Raw genomic sequence first — 11,140 nt, 5'->3', positions numbered from 1 at the left:
AAGAAGTGTTATTTGGATGTGAGATATCATGAAAACTCGCAACTTTATGTCAATCAATGCCTTTAAATGCCATTTTACGGCCATTTTCCCAGTTGTCCTTTCCAGGGAAACTGGAGAGGTGGACGATTAAGGCGCCTCCGATCCCAACTCCCCTAGATATTTCAAAGGCATGACTAGCGCCAAGATGCCCCATTTAGGCGTCTAAGATCCTCCCTTACTGTTTGGAAAACTTCCAAGAAGCTTTGAAGACATACATTCGAACTTTTTTTGTGTGTTTGGTCGAGTTTTTTTTTTTACTTAATTTTTATTCGTTAAGGTCAAACATTCCAACACACATCACTACACAAAACGAATATAAAACTTATGTTTTGAAAACACTAATAAAATTTTTATTAAAGAAGGAAAATTAAAAATATAAATATTGAACTTATTATAAATATTTAGGCTAAAAATTATTATTATTTTATACACACACGCTAGCATGGGAGAGTGTGATATATCACGATCTTCCATTTAGTCTCTAATAACACACACACACACATATATATATATTATGACATAAAATTTTTAACTCCGTTTTTCACCAAAATCCAATAAAACATATACATCATGACATAAATTTTTAACTAAACACAATATTTTTACTATTTTAAACAACCTCATGTACTGTTAAATACCTATAATAATATTTAATATTTTATAAGGGTCTTAGGTACATGTGCTGAAGGGTTAAGTCAAGAATAACAATAATAAAATAAGTAAAAAGTTCCACAAAATGCCAACACAAATTACAAAAACCAAGAGAAGAAGTCGGTTGTGTGTATACAGTCCATTGCAATTTCACCTGTACATTTGTTTTAATTATAAAAAAAAGGAAATTATGTTTCTTATATATCGAGGATTTTTTAACTTATAATACAATGAGTAGCTCTCTATGTAAGACAGTCTCACGAATCTTTATATGTGAGACGAGTCAACTCTAACCGATATTCCACAATAAAAAATAATAGTCTTAGCATAAAAAGTAATTTATATTCAAATAAGAGATCTATCTTATAAAATACGATATATAAGATCGTCACATACAAATTTTTTCTTATATAATTTAATTGGTTTTGTCACGTGGCTTGTCCATTAAAGAAAGGAAAATTATGTTTATATATCGAGGATTTTTTAAACTTATAATACAATGAGTAATCTTTGTAAGACGGTCTCACGAATCTTTATTTGTGATACGGGTCAACTCTACCGATATTAACAATAAAAAATAATATTCTTAGCATAAAAAGTAATATTTTTCATGGATGACCCAAATAAGGATATATGTCTAAACAAATAGGACTCGTGAGATTATCTCACACAAATTTAGTCTAATACAATTTAATTGTTTGTCACGTGGGCTTGTCCATTTTCTTTCCAGACAAATGATTATAATAATAAAATTAACCTATGTCACATCTCCGTAGAACCAATCAAATAAATTTATAAAACATTTCAAAAATCTTCATCCATACAAATTTTATACTTTGGCGAATTTAAATTATTGTGCAAAATATACGAAGAAATCATATGATAACACCAGAAATAATAAAATTTGTAAATTTTATTTTCCTCTTTCATGATTATACATAAATATAAATTGTGCGTCATCAAACACTAACGCTACAGCGCTGTGAAATCTGATACTTAACTCCATTGCCGACGACGATTCCGGTGCTTTTGCTATTTCCAAGCGGAACACTCACGGGGCAGGCCACGTGGATATGATACCGGCCCGTTGTAAAGGACCCGACTTTCCATTTCAAGCGGCCGTCGATTTGATCGTCATCTCGATGGGGGCGCCGTTGCTCTGTACCTGGGAGAGTGCGATTCCGTTGTACGGAGCAAAGGGGACATTGCTCCCGTAGACAAACGGCGACCAGACGTTGAAGTCCTTGTGGCCTTGGTAGACCGGCGGGATCACGGTGAAGAAGGTGATCTGCTGATTGCTGTAGGTGGCGTAGACGTACATCTTGTCGTAGTAGATGCCTATCCTGGAGTTGGGGTTGTGGGAGTTGATGGTGACTTGCACGGAGGTGGAGATGACGTTGGGGGCGGAGACGTTGAGTGTGAAGATGGTAGCGTCTTGGAGGGTGAATCGGGGTTTCTTGGGCTTGAGGATGGCCCAGGTGAGTAGGACTATGAGCAAGATGAGGAAGATGGAGACGAGGAGGCAGGCGCAGCACCGGAACAGGGACTTGCGCCGCTTGTTTTTGTGGTGGCTGCAGACCTTGTCCGTCATGGCGGCTTCGTCGGTGGAGCACTGTTCGGTGGAGGAGTACTACGTGTGAAGTAGATTGGGGGTTGGGATTTTGGGTGTCTACTATTACTATAGATCTGATGAAATCAGGTATACATAATATATAATAATAATAATAATAATAATAATAATAATAATAAAAGTATATTTATATAGATTTGTTCAGCCAGCTGCCAGCGCAACGGTAGGCTCGCATTTAATTTAAAGAGTGTCTCATCACTCATGTGAGACCGTCTCACGGATATTAATTTGTGAGACGGGTCAACCCTACTCATATTCACAATAAAAAATAATACTCTTAGCATAAAAAGTAATATTTTTTCATGGATGATCCAAATAAGATATCTGTGTCATAAATAAGATTCGTGAGATTGTCTCACACAAGTTTTTGCCTAATTTAAGATGGATATATACTCTCATTTAGAATTTGGAAAGAAAAGAACCGAAAGGAAAGTAAATTTGGTTGTTGGGGGGAGAGCAACTATTTTTGGTGTGTTCGTTTATACACTTAGCAAAATTCTTTACAATTATCTTATTAATATATAAAATACACATGTACTAAAAAAAGTAATTGTCTGTTTATATTATATATAAAAATCATTTGCACCAAACCCTTTTGTTATAATATAAAAGTGATTATTTTTTACAAGTAGTTTAAACTACAAACCAAGTTCATAATTCATTAAAAAAAGTTTAAACCAATTGTAGGCGACAATTTTAGACAAGAAAATGTTTGGGTGTGTGATTATGGATGACAATCGGATTTGTCATCTTGGTCTCCGAATTATCACTACACTCATATCCATCATGATCTTTCGAAACAAAATCGTAAAGATCAAATCTCCATCTCACTCTCATTTCTATTCTAAAAATATTAATAAAACAAAACAAAGGCCTGTACAAAAATTCTCGGGATCAAAATTATTATCTATTGATAATATTATACCCTATGCGCGATATATATTATTATACAAGAAAACATGTGTGTTTTTGGTAAAAATAACCCACTCGCCTCGCCTCGTTCCTCCTGCTGAACTCGAATTCTATCTCAACGCTACTGCTTTACTTCTTCGTAAATCCAAAAAATATTAGAAATTTTATTTTTAAACAGATAATTAACTGTTGTCGGTTGTTTTTTCTGCCTAAATTAAGTTTTAGATGAGGTTGTTACGACTTGTTTTGCTTGTTGCTTTGGCATCTGGTCTCGCGGCCATTTTCATCAACCTCATTGGTTTTCCCGATCCAGGTATGACTTTGTACATAAAATCAACTATTTCACTGATTTTTCCTTTTTCGTCTGGAGTAAATGTGGTTTTGTGTTGATGATTCATGCACAGATGTGCCGTTTCATCTTTCTAGAGAAGATCTGGAAGCATTGGGATCGTTGCGGGGTTATTTCAAAAAGTGTGTGGTGAGTTTTCTCTTCATTTCTCGTTGTCTTCACACTTCGATGATTGGGTTTTTGCATTTTTCTGATTCATCGTTTGATTAGTTTTTAAATGCTTGATTCAAATTGAAATTAAATGGACAATATGCCGAAGGCGTTGTTTAAATTACCTTTCGATTAAATAAACAGCTGTTAAACATTGTAGCTTCCATAAAGATCTGAACATAGTGAAGGGAGGAGGAATGCCATCCAAAACAGAATGGTGGAAATTCCTTAGTGTTAGACAATGAGATCTGCAAATGAAAAGGTTTGAAAGTGTAGAGAATTTGGACAATGAAAGGTAAGGACTTCGTATATCTTTAATTGATCGGGTATTTGTAGTGGTTGGATGAACTAATACAGTGAGAGATGTGAGATTCACATTAGTGTGAAAACAAATGGTTGAATGCTCGCTTAAGCTTTCAAGTAATTGGAAAGATCGGTAAGACCTGCATACTTTAACTCCTTCCAATAATTGGGGATATCCCTCTTGTGACCTCCGACAATGAACTTGGACAGTGAGGTGGAGATTCAAAAATAGAAGAGAAATCAATAAGTACGGAAGATTTTACAAAGTAAAAGGTTTATGGTGCTTGCCTTATGAATTGAGTTTGGTATTTGTAATGGTCGGAGATGGACTATTGGGGTGAGAGCTCTGAGATTTTTACATCAACGTTCTCCTAGAATTGCTCCAATTGTATCCTCCCATTTAACTTTCCAACTTTCAGCATAAGCTCCTCTCCCAAAAATCTTCGTTGGTAATTTTGACTTTTGGTGCTTGACTTGGTTGGCTTTTGTTGAGTTTTATCAGGTAGACAGGTACTCTTTCCCATCCTCGAACCCCGGGACAAGCAATCAATAAATAAAAAAAACCTGTGTTTATGGATCCACTAGGTTGAGTTCAAGTAGTGTTATTCAATGTCTTAGGCCAATCTGTGATTGGATAATGAGCGTTAATGTTTGTAGGATATTCTGATCTTTTGTGCTGATCAGATCGTTGCGTTTGAAACTGGACAGCAGTTATTTGTTTTACCAAACTCGACTGACACAACCACAGGAGATCAGATGATTATACATTCAAGTTCAAGTAATTCCTGTGAGAGGGCTCAATCTCTTGTTGTTTAAAGCTTGTGCACATTCTTTCTTTTATTGGAAACGTGTGTTAAATGAATTCTTCGATATCCATCCACCAAGCACCATTATTTTCTAAATCATCAACCTTTGATTAATTTATTATAATTGTATATGCATGTGGAAATTTAGGAAATTGGAATGAGCATGGAGTCTTGGTTTGTTCCAAATTTTCTTCAGTTCTTTATCTTAATATGATAGGAAAATGCGGAACTAATTTTTTTTGGAATTTGACTTAATTTTTAGATCTGATTTGTTTCCATGTGTTTACGCTAAATTATGATCTGGAATTCGAGGTGAGAAAAAATGATACTCCCTCACCCCATAGGCTTATATATGTTTTCACCAAGGTTGTAAATGGCGGGAGGCGGTGGCGGGGCGGTCGGTGACCGCCTACCGCCTCGGCCGCCTAGGCGGTGCCTAGGCGGTTGGATTTTTTAAGTAATTTTTTTTATAGATAATCATGCAATATTATCATTTTTATGTAAAATGTGCAATTAAATAATGTTTAAGGCTTTAAGCACAAAATATAATATCATCTATGATGTGCAATTAATAAAGATTCATCATTATATTAATGTTATTATGCTAACGAAGTAATATATATTTTTTTTTACCAAAAAACTAAGTTTAAATTTTCAAAGTTTCAATCAATTATCCATCATTGGAACAAGTAGTAGACTAAACATAACTAATCTTCCAAATCATCTACATATGCACCATCTACTATATCCATGATCCTTTCATCATCAGACTCAATCAACATTTTATTCATTCTCCCCCTCCGATGTTTCTAAATATTCATTAAATTCTCTAATGGGGATGTTCCTTGCACTCCTCCTTGGATGTAGCACTTCATCCGCTCCCGAGGCCTCCACTACCATTCTCCAAGTAAGACCTTTAAATAGTCCTAATATTTAAAATTAGTTGACTTTGACTTGGTTTTTAAAATTGTTGACTAAGTTTTAAAAATTGTTGACTAGGTTTTTAAATTGTTGACTACTGCCTCGCCCGCCTCGACCGCCTGTTCGCCGCCTCGACCCGCCTCGACCCGCCTACTCGCCGCCTCGACCCGCCTCGACACCCCTCAACCCGCCTCAACCCACCTCGACACCCCTCAACCCGCCTCGACACCCGCCTCTTGCATAGGCGGTGCGGTCGAGGGCCGCCTACCGCCTAGGCACCGCCTAGGCGGCCGCCTCGACCGCCATTTAGAACACTGGTTTTCACACATATCAAGAAAATTAATGGAAAAATAAGTATTTTATCTTTATTTAATGAGTATTTTAATATGAAATAAAAACTTATTAGAAGTAAGTCATGTATTTAATGAATAAGGGTAGATTGGTAAAAGAATAAAGAAAATATTACTGGATATAGATATTGGACTATATATTTGAGACGGATGAAAAAGGAAATGTGGCCTTTATATTTGCAGCGGAGTGAGTATTTAAACTGACTTGTCTTTGTTTTTGCTACGTCTTGTTGTTGATCTCATTGGTGCCACACTGCCACTGATGCAGTTTGATGGATTACTCTTGATGGCCAGAGAGTCTTACAGTAGTAAAGCGAGTGCTTGGTTGTAAACTCAAGCAGGCTACTCCAAAATCCAAGCACGCTCATTCTTCGAAGTGTTTCTGCTTGTTCAGCCATCTTATTCAAACTTCTCTTTCTTAGTTAGCTCTCCTTGTGGTTTTTCATGTCAAAAAAGAGAAATGGTCTGCCATTTTCGTCGTATGATTTAAGTTTATGTTGGATTTAAGAGATAGCAGAAAGTATGGGTTTATAAAGACTCTTAACTGTTAACTTCTTTTAATTGGTATGGTCGGTGCATCAATGGTACAACCCCATAATTTGACTGAGATTTTATCTCATATTATGTGTATCTGTTTCACATGGAGAGCTTCTTAATTATATATTAGTTGTATTGCTTTAGCTTTTGTGTGTTGTAATGTAATACACTGAATACATTCTACGTGATGCAGAATGCCAATGGATTAGGTTTACAAGCGTCAAGCGGCAAGGACCTTTGTGAGATTTCTATGAAGTTTCCCAGTGATACAATTCCCAAATGGGTACATTTCCTATCTTGATTAAAATTACCCCCAGCAGTCATGATTTTTTCTTTTGTATAATCAATACATGGCGGCCTTCCTGATTTTACTAGGCCTGCCCTCTAGGATTTGGAGAGAGATGATTTTAACAGAGTTATATTTTCTAATAATTGTCTAGTAAAGGGTAATTTCATCATATTTATATATGTTATCCAGCTTTCTCACAAAAGTCCATATGTTAAACTTCTGAACAGAAAGATCCCAAAACCGGTGAACTTGAAGGACTGTCATTTGATTTTGATCTATGTGAAGCAGTAGCTACATGGGAACAGGTCAGTGTTCTATCTGCAAATTTGTGTACAATCTTACATAGTAAAGCCTGTTTCAATTGGTTAACGGATTTGTTTGTGTTGTCATAAGTCTAATAAACTTCCTTTTAATTTTTCATTGAATGGTGTCTGCATTTTGAAGCTCTTTATATCTGTTTCTTTTAGAATATTATTTTATCTGCTACAGTTGATTTGTTATTTAGTGAGGGCTTGCTCAGGTGAGGAATAGTACCACGGTACTGACTCGAGAATTCATTGATGCTTTGCCAAATGGATGGGAGGAATACGCCTGGCAAAGGATCAACAAGGGTGTACTTCTGTAAGTACTATTTTGCAAGGTGCTAACCCATTATCTGTACAAATACCCGTTATAGTAAGCATCGAATAAGAGGAGCAGAGGTTCAGAAGTGAAGCATAAAATGCATTTCAAATCAAATGCATCGATGTTTTCGGTTGATAATAGAATAATGATTCGGTTGACCCCTCCAAGTTGTGTCTTTGGTATCATTGTAGGCCAAAACATAAATTTCTCTTGCAGTATCATCTCAAAGGGTGTACACCAATCAATTAATACTGTTTTATTCACTACATTTCTGATGCCGAAAAATGCTTACTACTTTTCGTCCTCCTAATGCTTTTCTTTAAAACAAGCAATATTATGCGATATGTAAATAGCACTTCTTTTTGTAAAAAGGAATGCTTATTGTTACATGTTTAGCTGCTATACCACTTTTTGAACAATGACACCCATTGTCAAGTTACTATATCCATATAGTCCTGATGGTATTCAACTAGCTTTATTTGAAGAACATTTGATGCTCAAGGACTGATATTGTTTGCTTTCTATACTTCTGTATTTCTTATTGTCTCAATCCTAATGGTTTAATATGGCGAGTTAATATCTGGTGCACTGAGCACTTGTGCACGTGAATGCTACTTTTAAGGTGATTATTAATTGTAAGTGTCCATATGCACTCTATCCCTCCACCTTCCAAGTTCGATTTATTTTTTTTGCTGTAGGAACCGATGTGAGAATAAAACTCTGTGCATGGAGAAACTTGCTTTAGTGCTCCCAGATGGACCACCTTATATGCCAAGGCATTTTGGTCGATGTGCTGTTATCGGTAACTCTGGTGATCTTTTGAAAACTAAATTTGGCAAAGAAATAGATGGTTATGACGCGGTTTTGAGAGAAAATGGAGCACCTATTCAGGTTGTCATTCTATTTTTATTTATCTTCTGCTTATGATATCCACATGTTCTCACCGTTGCCTTGTGCTTTATGCAGAACTTTTCAGAAAACGTGGGTACAAAAAGTACGTTCCGCCTTCTCAATAGGGGCTCTGCAAAAGCTCTTGATAAAGTTGCAGAGTTGTATGGTATGAACATGATTCACTGGTCTTGAACATTATTCTCATGTGGAAGTTGACAATTTCAAATTTACAGATAAAGGAAAGGAAGTATTGATTGTTAAAACAACAATTCATGATATTATGAACAAGATGATCCAGGTGTTTGCATTTGCCTATTCACTCTAGTAAATTAAGTTTGATCCTATCTGCTCTGTGAAATTCCAATTTTTAAATACTTAGCTTTCTACTTTTAGGAAATTCCAATATTCAATCCTGTATATCTCATGCTGGGATCGTCATTTGGATCAGCTGCAAAAGGTACTGGACTGAAGGCTCTTGAATTTGCTCTTTCCGTATGTGACACTGTTGATATGTATGGTTTCACCGTCGATCCTGGTTACAAAGAATGGTATGCAGCCATTGGAAGAAGTTTCTGAATGCATTTTATTTTTTGTTTTGTATAATATTTCTTATTGTGGAGCCTCGATATAATCTCAGGACCAGATATTTCTCAGAGTCTAGACAAGGCCATACTCCTCTGCATGGTAGAGCCTACTATCAAATGATGGAATGCCTCGGAGTAAGCTCAAAACTTAAAACTTGCAATGCTGCAGTTGTATAAATGATTTAGGCTTACATGATGATGTTGCCTTGCCCTGCATATTCATTGTAAATCTGCAAAATGTGGACTGCCTAAACACGATAAATCATAGGAAGATAATACGCATTGTTTTGATCACAAAGTTTGCCTCGCCCTCTGTTGTTGAGATGTTGCGAGTGATTATCTTATGTTTCTTTGTGTAATTCCTATTATCTTTGTTAATTAAATCAGTTAGAGATACCTTTCTCAATATGATCAAATTTTCTGTCTAATATTTTCTCTTATGTGTGTTATAAGCTTATCAAAATCCATTCTCCAATGCGGGCAGATCCCAATCGTGTTGTGAAGTGGGTACCAAGCCGCAGTTTAATTTCTGCTGCTAGATTGCATCTGATAAATTGTCGAGGTAATCGTCAGTTTAAATTAAATTTTGTGGACTGTTTATTTAATTCTTCATCTGCCATTTGATCTCTGTATACGTTTTGAACGTTGATATTTCGAATAAGCTGTAAAATGATTACATCACTACCTAAAACAGAGAATGTAGATTAGATGATTCAACATACCAAGAAAATCTTTTTTTATTACTGACAAATTCCCTAGCTTTGGGTGCTATACAAGTGGTTGGAGCCAAGGCCAACTATCTTGGCTGAGGAGGTTGAATGTAAATTTGTGCTTTTTCCATTTTTCTCCAATTTCCAAACAAACCATTTTACCCCCATTTACAAAAATAGATCAAAATGAAACTCGTATTTCTCAATTTCATGTGAAACAGAATAGTCTTGTCCATGAAGCGGTTTGCAGAGGTTTAACCTATCGCTTTTAAGCTTCGTTTTTCTCCTACAAAGCTGCACACGTGCCATGACCTTGTTAAATCCAATATTTCTTTTATGAAATATTGGATTTCAACTCATACATTAGTGCCTTCTCGTTGATAGGAGGGTTGGAGCGGCTTCTTCAGATCCATTAGCTGCATGTTCCATCACCGCCAAGAAACTCAAAGGAAAAACTTCATTTGCATTGGTGTCAAGCTTGAGAAAAGCTGCAGTTGAACATAAAAAATATGTAAGAGGCACCACTATGTATCCACTGGAACACAATCCAGGACATGGTCTTCTTTGTACATCCCCATAGAGATGAAAACTCGTTTCAGAGACGAATACTGCCAGAGACGCCTGCAAGTCTTTATTCTTTTTGTAGCATCCACAATGGAACACATGTTTCACTCACGATGCTGACTGTTTTGTTTCACTAGGATTCGTGGTGTATGATCCTGGAGATTCTTTGAATCGAGAAGGCACTGGAGATGATCCCATGCTTTGACTGAATACTTTATATCATATTAATATCCTTCTTTTGTCTTTGGACTTCAGTGGAACTCATATTTTTCGTGTTGACTATAGGGTTTTTAATTTGTTTCTCATAGGATTGTTTCTTGGTCTCACCATGTCAATGTGAAGAAGTTATGCACGTTGACAGATTATTTTTAATGTTATCTGGAATTTAACAAATTTCAAATGCTTGCGTGAAGAGGACAAATATCGTCCCAACTCCCAACTCCAAATATTTATATATTCTAATGTCTGTTATTCCAGTGTTCGATACATGCTTGTGTTTGTACAATTTTTTTTTTTTTTTTTAAAAAAATTGGATTTTAATCAAGCTTTTTGTAATTAGTTTGGTTTATATTATAAATTAGGGTTATAGTTGTGAAATTTTGTTTTGGCGAGTATATAATTTATATCCTGTAATAATTGACTAACTTGATGAAATGAATTAATATACTAAAAAATATAAAAGTAAAAAAAAATGTAGAGAATCCACATGATAATCCAAATATACCCAAATTTTTTTGATCTGGACAAAGAAACAGACATCTGGGCTGGGTCAACTTAATGAGCCACGGCCACCATGACACTGGATTAAGCCAGAATATATACTGGGCTTT

The 11,140-nt window shown here is 35.8% G+C and overlaps 2 pseudogenes; one reads left to right on the top strand and one right to left on the bottom strand.

The window, feature by feature from the left end:
• Nucleotides 1-1,578: 1,578 nt before the first annotated feature.
• Nucleotides 1,579-2,381, bottom strand: LOC140803589 (NDR1/HIN1-like protein 1; annotated as a pseudogene).
• Nucleotides 2,382-3,278: 897 nt separating this feature from the next.
• On the top strand, nt 3,279-10,711 carry LOC140842642 (sialyltransferase-like protein 2; annotated as a pseudogene).
• The last annotated feature ends 429 nt before the right edge of the window (nt 10,712-11,140 follow it).

Source organism: Primulina eburnea, chromosome 10 (genome assembly GCF_022965805.1).
Source record: "Primulina eburnea isolate SZY01 chromosome 10, ASM2296580v1, whole genome shotgun sequence".
Taxonomy (NCBI): domain Eukaryota; kingdom Viridiplantae; phylum Streptophyta; class Magnoliopsida; order Lamiales; family Gesneriaceae; genus Primulina; species Primulina eburnea.
The sequence above is the reverse complement of the archived record's forward strand: the minus strand, read 5'-3'. Positions and strand labels throughout refer to the sequence as shown.